This window comes from Camelus ferus, chromosome 1 (genome assembly GCF_009834535.1).
Source record: "Camelus ferus isolate YT-003-E chromosome 1, BCGSAC_Cfer_1.0, whole genome shotgun sequence".
Lineage (NCBI taxonomy): Eukaryota > Metazoa > Chordata > Mammalia > Artiodactyla > Camelidae > Camelus > Camelus ferus.
The window spans coordinates 87,068,686-87,079,746 of record NC_045696.1 but is presented as its reverse complement, the minus strand read 5'-3'; positions in this window follow the sequence as shown (position 1 = coordinate 87,079,746).

Here is an 11,061-nt window from a genome sequence, read left to right as displayed (position 1 = left end):
TGCTTTGGGAAATTACCTTTCCCCCATTATGCTACATTACATTAAAAAAATACATTTGTGTATTTTATGGGTTCTCTTGGAAGTAAAGCCTAATTTAGAAGTAACTAAAAAGCAAACACATAGTGCTATTCTTGAGAGTTGCTGGGTTATCAAATTAATTCCTGACCTCCTAAGGACTACTCCATGAAAGATAACTTATGACCTGATGGTATGAGGCTGAAAAATAGGAATAAAACACTTCTAAAATATCCCCCACTCCATTCTGAAATCCTTTCTAGAAGGAAGCAATTCATTCTTTGCTTGGAGTTCAAGTGGATAAATTGATTCAAGGAAAGGAGATCAAAACTTAATTCTGATAACCTGTTTTTGCTCCTTATCCCCCTACTTTTTTTTTTTAATTACATTTTAAGAGCTCTTTTTGTATAAAAGTATTATGTGCAGTTTTTTATTTCTTATATTTATATATATTTTTCTTGTATAGTTTCCTTTACTTTTTTTTTAATTTAATTAAAAACATCTTTTCTATTTCAGTATACCTAGGTTACAGGCTTTAAGTTACAGGCTTCAAGGTTTCTATTAGAAACTGTAAAATGACATGTTTCAGAAGAGATAGAAAGCAACTTCTCTCCCATGTAAATGTATTCTGGAAGTTACCAATTCAAGGCTGGCAAGGAAGTTCTACAATTCTCAAGGATTAAGAGTCTATCTTGTTCTACGTCTTCAATAATTAGATTTTACTTTCTAACCCATGGTGTTCATAGTGCAGTAATCACATACACATTACAGATACAAGGAAATAGAATGGAAATAAGGGTCTAACCATTCATTAACAGCTGCTTCCTGGAAAAGACATGTAACGTTTCCACTTAAATGTTGCAGTAAATTTAATCATTTGACAGACTCAGCTGCAAGAGAGCCTGGGGAAAGTTGTCTTTATTTGGGTGGCCATAAATGTACCTAGCTAAGACTAGGGCTCTATCAGTAAGTAAAGAGAGACTTGATAATAGTGAAAACTTCCAAAATATTATTGGAAATTATAATAATAATAATAATTTATTATTTTTATTTTTTATTTAATAATAATTAGTTATTATTTTTATTGTTGTATAAATTCTTTACATTTATATATTTAATAAAAATATTTGTATATACCATGTGAATTTCTTTGACATGGCTAACTACTAGTGTTATTACTATTTACTAGATATACCATGTATTTCTTCACTGAATTGGTATGTTACCTGTACTATATAACATTCCTACATATATTTATCTGCTGGAATCCATTTATGGGCACAGCACTTCTACTACTTTGAAATGATTTTTGCCTATTCTCTATATCAATACAAAATTTTTATAAAATTTAGTCATTTTATGTTTTAAATTTTTATTTTATAAATTAATATAGAGTGAATTTAGTCTTTTGGTGTAAATTTAATGAGTTTTAAAATATGCATAGATTTACAAACCTCTAACAATCAAGAGACAGAACAGTTCATTACCCAGAAAACTTTCTCATGCTTTTTGTTAACAGTCACAACCTACCCTCACCCAAACAGATGGCAACCATTATCTGTTTTCTAAAACTTCAGTTTTGTTTTTGAGAATACTACATAAGTGGAATCACATAATAGGTAACCTTTGAAGCTGGTTCCTTTCACTCAACATAATGAATTTAAACTCATTCTCTGTTAACACTTTTATCAATAACTTTTTATTATTACTGAGTAGTTATATTAGTTAGGGTTCTCCAGAAAAATAGAATATATGTATACATATGAAACCATATCAAATCATATTGTAACCCCTCAAGGGACTAAATGATGCCATTCACATAGAGGAAGGCAGTATGTTTTAATGAGCCCACCAATTCAAATGTTAATCTCTCATCTGGAAACACTCTCACAGATGCACCCATAAATAACGTTTATCCAAATATTTGTGTACCCCATGACACAGTCAGGTTGACACATAAAAGTATGTTTTCCAGAGTGATTGTACTATTTTGCATTCCCACCAGCAATATTTAAGAATTCCATTCTTTGCACCTTCACTAATATCTGGATATTATCAATATTTTCATTTTAGCCATTTTACTAGTCATGGTTTTGGACTGAATTGTGTCCCCTCAAAATGTATATGTTAAAGCGCTGATTTCCAATGTGACTGCTTTAAAGATAGGTTATTTAAGGGAGTTATTAAGGTTAAATTAGGTCATAAAAAAAATCCAGATAGAACCTGTGCCCTTATAAGAAAAGGAAGAGATGCCAGAAATTTAATTCTCTCTCCATGAATGCCAGACAAAAAAAGCCACTTTAAGAATGCAGTGAAAATATGGCCATCTGTAAGCCAGGAAGAGAGCTCTCACCAGAAACCAAATTGGCCAAAATACTGATCTGGTACTTCTAGTCTTAAGCATTGTGAGAAAATAAATTTATGTTGTTTAAACCACCTAGTGTAGGCCCCTGACTGTGGGAACAAAGGAACAAGCCTTGGGCCTGAATGGTAAACAAGTTATAAAAAGTTGCAGACTCAGAGGTGAGAAGGCTGGTTAGCCAATGATGGGTAAGATCCCCCGAGGGGGGCAACCTAAGACAGGCACAGCCGCCTGAGTCCAAGAAAAATGTTGTTAAGCAGCCGTTTCTCATATGTTCCGCCCTGATAAGTTGTAAGGCTCGCTGGTGCCAACACGAACATGATTTACCAAAACATAAAGGGTCTTCTGAACTTGAGCTAGACACTATCATTCTTCTTTGCTATATAAGACTGTGTAACTTAATAAGCTTCAGAGTAGCCATCAGCTCTCTCTGCATACGGTGTGTATGTGTACATGGTATCGCGACACCAACACCTAGTCTATGATATTTTGTTATGGCAGCCTACCTGACTAATACAGTTGTATATAGTGAGATCTCATCATAATTTTAATTTGATTTCCCTAATGGCTATTGATGTGGATCTCTACTCATGTGCTTATTTGCCTTCAATACAACCTCTTAAATGAAGTGACTGAATCATCCCCAAGTTATGAGAGGCAGTGAATGATTTATTATGTTTCCCTTTACCTGCTATAGGGAAACCTAAATCATTTTGTTATATGGAGCTATGGCAAGACTGATGATTTTTGATATGCTAAACCTCAGTCATTCTGGAAAAATGAAAATCAAAGCATGCTTTGTATGAACATGAAATAATGTTAGCTGGGTTGAGTCACAGAGATAGTAACACTGTTTTTTTAACCATAGCATATTTACACAATCCTGGCTGGAATTCTGTTATTTACCCTGTAAAAAAAAGTTCTAATAAGTTATTTTGACACTATCTCATGCTTTATGTCCCCATATTTCTTTATTTTCCTTTGCAGTAAAATATCTCAAAATATTTCTCTGTATTTGCTATTTCTAGTTTACTATCCTCTCATTCTGTGGGAGGAAAAAAGCAAGACCCAACTATATGTTGTATACATGAAAACCACTTTAAATTAAGAGTTAGTTTAAACTGAAAGTGATGGAGAAAGACAAGACCTATTTTCCTCACTTATCAAAAGAAAGCTTTAGCAGCAATATTAATTTCAAAGAACACTTACAATAGGGAAACATGTACAAAAAGGAGACCTTGTTTAATGACAAAGGGGTCAATTCTCTAAGACATAACAATCCTAAATATGTATGGACCTAACAAGAATGTTAAAATATTTAAGGCAAAACTGGTAAACCTATAAGAAGGATAGACAAATCCACTATTATAGTAGATTTTTAACACTATCCTTTTAGTAATAGATGGATTCAGCAAAAAGAAGATCTATAGGAGTACAGTTGACCTGCATAGAACGTTCAATCAACTTGAGCTAATTGACATTACAGAATACTCCATCCTACAACAGTAGAATGCGTCTGCTTTTCAAGCTGACAGGGGAATGGGACATTTACCATACACAACATTCCAAGTCATAAAACGTACCTTGACAATGTAAACTTACATAATTCAGGCAAAAATGGAATTAAGGCAGAAATCAATAACAGAAAGATGACTGAAAAACCCCCACATTATTTTGAGACTAAATAACACACTTCTAAATAACATATGAGTCAATGAACAAATCTCAAAAGAAATTTAAAAATATTTTTATAAAAACTGGAAACACAACTGATCAAAATTTGTGTGATACAGCAAAAGTAAGGCTTAGGTAGAAATTTAGAACACTAAATACCCATATTAGAAAATAAGCAAGAAATAAAATAATCTAAGCTTACATCTTTACAAACTAAAGAAATAAGATAAATGTAAGTCTAAGGCAAGCAGGAGAAAAGTAATAATAAAAGTTAGAGCACAAATAAAATAAACTGAAAATGAAAAACAAAAGAGAAAATCTATGAAATCAAAAGCTAGTTAATTTGAAATAAAATTAATAAGCTCTACCCATGCACACCAAGAAAAATATTAACTAAATATTAATAGCAGAAGTGAAAAAGAGGGTATCATTATTGAGCCTATGGACATCAAAAGTATAATAGAGGAATATCTCAAATTAAATAACTTAGATGAAATGAACCAATTTTTTAAAGACATGAATTGTAATGTAAAAACTCACACAAGGAAAATTGATTCACTGAATAGGCCTATATCTATATAAAAATTGAATCAATAATTAAGAATCTTTCAACAAAGAAAGCACCAGGCCCAAAGTTTCACTGGAGAATTCTACCAGATATATATTCACACAAAACCTGCACAAAAATGTTTATATTAACTTTATTCATAATTATCAAAAATTGTAAGCAACAAAATATCCTCAAATAGGTAAATGGATGAATAAAATGTGATACATCCATATAATGGAATATTATTTAGTGATTTCAAAAAATGAGCTATCAAGCCATAAAAAGACAAAGAGGAAACTCAATCCATATTGCTAATGAAAAAAGCCAGTCTAAAAAATCTACATGTTATGTAATTCCAATTATATGACATCTGGAAAATGCAAAATTACAGAAACAGAGTAAAGGTCAGTGGTTGCCAAGAGTTCAGAGGTGAGGGAACAGGAAAAATAGGTGAAGTACAGGGGATTTTCAAGTTGGTGAAATTATTTTCTATGATACTATAATGGTGGACATGGAATTATGAACTTGTCCAAATTATAGAACTTTACAACCTTAAAGTAAGAAAATAAAAAAAAATTTTTTTTTTTAGGTGGTCAGGGGATCCCAGGATAGAATGCAGGATGTGAAAAAAAAGAATCTAATTGTTTTACAGTTGCATGAAACTGCCTAATTTAAGGGATGGGAGACAGGAGTTGACCTAAGTAACTGGAAATGAATAGTCTTTAAGACTAAAAGCAAAAAACAAATAAACCAACCAACCAAAGACAAAAAAAATACACACACTAAAAGTGCATGTAAGAGAGAGTGAGAACCAATCACAGCTAGATAGAAATTATAGAGACATTATAACCAAATGTAACATTGTATCTTGGATGAGATGCTGGAACAGTAAAAGGATATTAGATACACTGGGACAGAGTGCTGTAATTGATGGATATACCTTCTTTGGGTACAGGAGTTAGCAACAAAACTGGCACAGACCATGTGGTTGCTATTCCTGAGCTAGAACCATTGGAACCTGGCGAGTTCTTTGTAGGTAAAGAAATAGAAGTGGGTGTCCTCTGTAAGAGGAAGAGAAGGCATCTAACATCAACTTCAATTATTTAAAATGGACTGTCTAGCCTCTACATAATTATTCAAATGTCACACTTTTAGGAAACTTCAAACTGATGAACCTCAGTTTTTAACAAGTGGAGGGTAGGAATGTATTAATTTGAAGGACCATGATTTTCATACAACTCTGAAGATGGCTGAGTGGCAAGCATACACATGATTCAGAGTATATTGGTCATGACATTGACTCGCTTTCATTTCTCTTTACTAGTAATTCTATTTGGTTGCACTGGCAAGTAAAATGGCCAAAACACCAGATGGAATATTTTTAATGTTATTTTTTGTCATAGAAAAATATTCATTTATATTATCAATGAGTCTGTTGGTGTTATTGCTGTTTATTTCTCCTTTAGAACTAGTGTATGACTAAAGCTGAAATAAGAGAAATTTTAGATTCATTGACTATTTTACTGTTACTGAAATTTTCTTTATTTCTATTTAAGTAAAGTTTAGAGACAATTTATTCAATAATATATGTTAATTTGCATTTACTACTTCAATATTTCAATTGAAAAATCTCAACTGCAGTAGTGTGAAACTATGCATTTTTAAAATATTAATTTGCCAACAGGTTTATATATGCCATTGTCTCCTTAATCCTGCCTAATTTATTAATTTCATTTTATATAATCTGAGTGCAGCATACTTTATTTTTTTCATCATCAAAATACTAAAGCCCATGGAAGTATAATTTGAAAACATGATTGCTTTTTTTAAGTCCCAAGAGGACTTAGAAGTAATTGGAGAGAAGCCTAACACATTAATTTTTAAGCTCTTTTAAGTAACTACTTGATGCAAAGGTGCAAAAATAATTTCATTCTAAGGATGACACAAGATGTATGGAATTTTAATGTATTTCATTTTGGAAGATATATTAATAAAAACTTTCTTCCTTAGAAAGTGTTTCATATTGGTGAGTTTACAATGAATTTATTTAATGCAAAATAAATATTTAGCGCACATTTTGGAGATAAGCTGAAATAGATTTCAAACTACTTTTGAGCATCTTTTACAAAAGGAATTTATTGTGCAATTTTCTTAAAAGCACAAAACTTGAGCATGAACTTATTAGCTATTTTAGCCTCACATTCTTTTTCACTGAGGAGTCTATTACATATTTAATTAGGTTAAATTCATGAATTATCACTATATGGTAAATAAATGTAAAAAAATCAGACTACAATAATGATAACAAAATGAGTACCATATTCTTCAAAGCAGTTATCTTGGGAGAATATAAACTTACTTCCTCAATTACAACATTGTAATTATATGCAAAATATTTTTTTCAAATTTACCTTTTTAATTACAAGATAGTTTACACATAAAGAATAAATAGTAGCTTTAAAACAAGCAATAATTAGATGCTTCTGAAAAAAAGCAAAATACTTCTAAAGGATAATGCTTTTACATTATGAAGATATTTAAATTATCTTTAAAACTGATTTCAAAAGAAGAATTTGCTGAAACTTTTGGACCAATTTGAGTGGCTACCCTTTTAAACTAAGTACTTAATTAGCACATGTTTTATTTAAAAGTCTAGTCACTTTCATTTTTATTCATGCTTTGAGTTTTCTTTATTGTTCTCACAATGAATTTTGTTTATTTCCAAAAGAAATCATCAATGGTAATAACAGATTGTCAATAAAAGAAATGGAATGTGAAATGCTCTCACTGTAGTCTGTTAGACAAATGTGCCATTTCTACAAGAACTGACAATAGGTTCTCCGCGGAATGTCATTGTATATAGGAAAACTGCTCAAGAGATTTAATCTCACTGCACAGTAGAAGCAATGATTTCCTGGTTATAAAGGAATAGCCAGCAGAAATATTGTTTGGTATTAATAAAACTTTTCTCACATTTCCTTGAGATGTGTAAATGAAAATGATTGAATATTCAGCACATTTCCATAAGTTAAGAATGACATTTTTATTATCAGCAAATTATTTATCTTTCCTGATAGCATGTATTAAAGCTAAATATATTTGGTAGGTGCTCCTTCTTAAAGAGTTTTTAAATTATTAGATGCCCCAAATCTTGCAACTCATTCTTTTCTTGAAAAAATATTGAGTCAGAAAGCAAGATACTGAACATCACCAGATGTAGTGAAATATTTAAGTTACACATCAATGAGACACATGGGGTGTATTTATGCAAATAAAGATGTCTGTACAAATGGCAACACCTATCCTTGGTAGCACTTTGCCACCAGGTCTAATACAACATTTATCACATTTACTGTTCACACTATTTTACCAACCCTGTAACTACTGGCTGCTGACAGTTCTTGGTTTTGATCCTGGTGTCCTTTTACTGGCTGTATACCTTATCATCTATAAAAGTAACTTAAAATGTGCCTAATATACAAGAGAGACTGAAAGCTAAAACTTTTCTGTCACTAGCACAATACTTGGCACATTGTAGCCTCTCAATGATTATTTGTTGCAACTGTGTTTCACAGACCTGGGGATGAGCAGGAGGTGCTGTATGTGTTAATATACTCCTTTTTCAATTGATATAGTGTACCAAGAGGAAGATACGCAGAGAGACAAAAGCTTGAAGAGAGTCAAAACAAGGACACAAATTGACGTACAACTTTTGTTAACCACTGATTGTGCTTTAAAAAAATTCATAACTGTGGCAAATGTATTCAGACCAGTATTATCATCATTATTAAAAAAATGACTGAGTTCAAATAACATTATTAAACTAGGTAAGAATAAATCTATGACCCCAATGTACTAAATGTACAGTGATTGGTGGTTTTAATTCATGTTTGATTTTTAATCAGTAAGCGCATGATAATATATTAATAAAATAAATTAATCAGTTTCTTGAGATTGAATTAATTTTTTATTCCTGAGATTATAATTACACATTCTCAAGGTATTTTCTTAAGGGATGGATTTAATTTGATAATATTTTATTTAGGATTATTGCATCTATGTTTAGTAAGTGAGATTTACTTAAAATATTTCTTTTATTGTCCATCTCTTGATTTTAGTACCAAAAACTATACCAGCCGACCTCATAAAATGATTAAGGGTGAAATATTGCCAACTTTTTCTGTTCTTGGAGAAGTTTGCAAAGGATATAGATTATCTACATCATCTTCTTTGAATGCTCTATAAAATTTTTTAAATGATATATGAATCGGTGTTTGCATATTATGTATTTTCTTAGTAGATTTTAACTATGTTTTTAAATTGGTTTTAGATCTATTCTTCCATTTGGATATATATAAAATACATGAAGTATATACATGTCTATGTACACATTATATACATGTGTGAGAATCTGTATAGTAGTCTAAGTAAGTTATATTTTTGAAAAAAATTCATATTCATTACTTTAAGATTAATTATATATGTTCCCATAAATTTTATTAAAATATCTAATCCATATATATTCATAACCTATGTTATTTATCAACACTGTTTATGCATGCTTTATACATTTTTTAACATTTTATAATTGATCTTTTCAATTATATATCTAATCTAGACAGTCAAGTCTGAAGAGATTATATGTATTAAAATTTAATCTCTGAATTCTTAATTATTTGTCTGGGGTCAAATCTATCTTCTCAACTTGCTTGAGATATGACCTTGGATAATTTACTGAGTCTGTTCTCACTTTCTGATTTCTCATCTACATAATAAGGATAATTATATGTCATCTTCATACGGATGATTAATGGGGATTCAAGAAATAATTTTAATAAAGCACTTAGTATATTTCCTATTATACAGAAAACATTCAATAATTATATATTAAGATTGATATTTCAACCAATAATATTTATAATTATTCTCTCAAAACATAGATGTTACCTGTTATAGGATTTTTATATGATGAGCAGTGAGGTCAGTATATTGATCTACGATTCTGAAGATTTGGATTCTTTTTATAGGTGCAAATTCCAGCTATTTGACATTTATTTGATGTCATCACACTAGGGCTTCTTTTCCTAATCGAAAAATGATAGGGTTATACTAGATCAGGTATCAGAAAACAACTAGCTCTGGCCAAATATGGCTTGCCACTTGTTTTTGTTAATAAGTTTTATTGGAACACAGTCACATCCATTTGTTTACACGTTGTGTTTGCATTTGTACCACAATGGCCGAGTTAAGTAGTTGCCCTTAAAGCTGAAAATATGTGTTATCATTCATTTTTCTAAATTCTCCACTAGATTATTTCTTAAGAAACTCTTCTGTTCTGATATTCTATGATCTATTTATAATAATTATTTCGAAATGAGCCAACCTGTTTGGAAAGAAGAATAATGGAAATATAGTGTAATTAGATCTTCCTGTTCCTATATCCATGGAACCAAACTCCATAGATTCTTACTGAGAAATTGCTATCCCCAGACCTCTATGTTTAATTATAATCAGTTACCTGAAAATTATGATGGTAGGTTAATTGGTGGTAGATAGGGTGTTTGTTCTGATTCTCCTCCACCCTAATTTTGCAGCACTACTTGGATCAGGCTTAGCAACTATTGCCACTGTAACCTCACTCAGTTCCACATCTTACTTGACCTACACTGATGCTAGATCCTCAACTGGATGAAAAACTTTTTTATATCTATGATCAGCTACATTGTGTATCTAGGTCCTATGTCAGGCCCAGTGGCAACTATCCAATTTGAGGCTAGGATTATATCACACTTTAGATTTATAATTTCATTTTGAAATCACTTTTCTCCTAAAACCAAGTTCCACTGACTGAGAAACTCAAGGCATACTACATCTCCCAGTCAAACTAAAATTGACCCTTATCTTAAATCCTCTTTAATCTTCCAACAAAGTTGCTCTGTCCTCAGTCAGTCCTATATTGTCTCCACTCTCACTCTATAACATCTTGCATTAATAAAAGTTCCCATGTTATTTAAGTTAATTAAATAAAAGGTATTTATTGGGGTCAATTACTAGCTGAGTAAATTGGTAGATTGAAAATTACAGTTGGCAGATGTATAACTGCTTCCAAGTCATACTTCAGCAGAGATTACTGTGACATTGGAGGGCTTAACCAAGCCTCCCCTGTTCCCTTAGGATTGTTTCAAATAGCATCAGATTTTATGACTAAGGTAATTTCTAAAGTGTTAGAAACCAAGTTAAATTCTGGGGATGTTTGTTTTGCTGAAAGCACAGATTTCAGAGTTAGATTGATCTGTGTTCAAGCAATGATGATTCTCCTTGTCTTATTCATTTTACTAAGTTTCAGTCCCCCTTCTCTATTTTTAAATAGAAATAGAAATAATGGGATTTATTGTAATTATTGCCATAATTAAATTAAATGAGTCTTATAACATGGTTAGCACAGTGGCACATGTTAAGT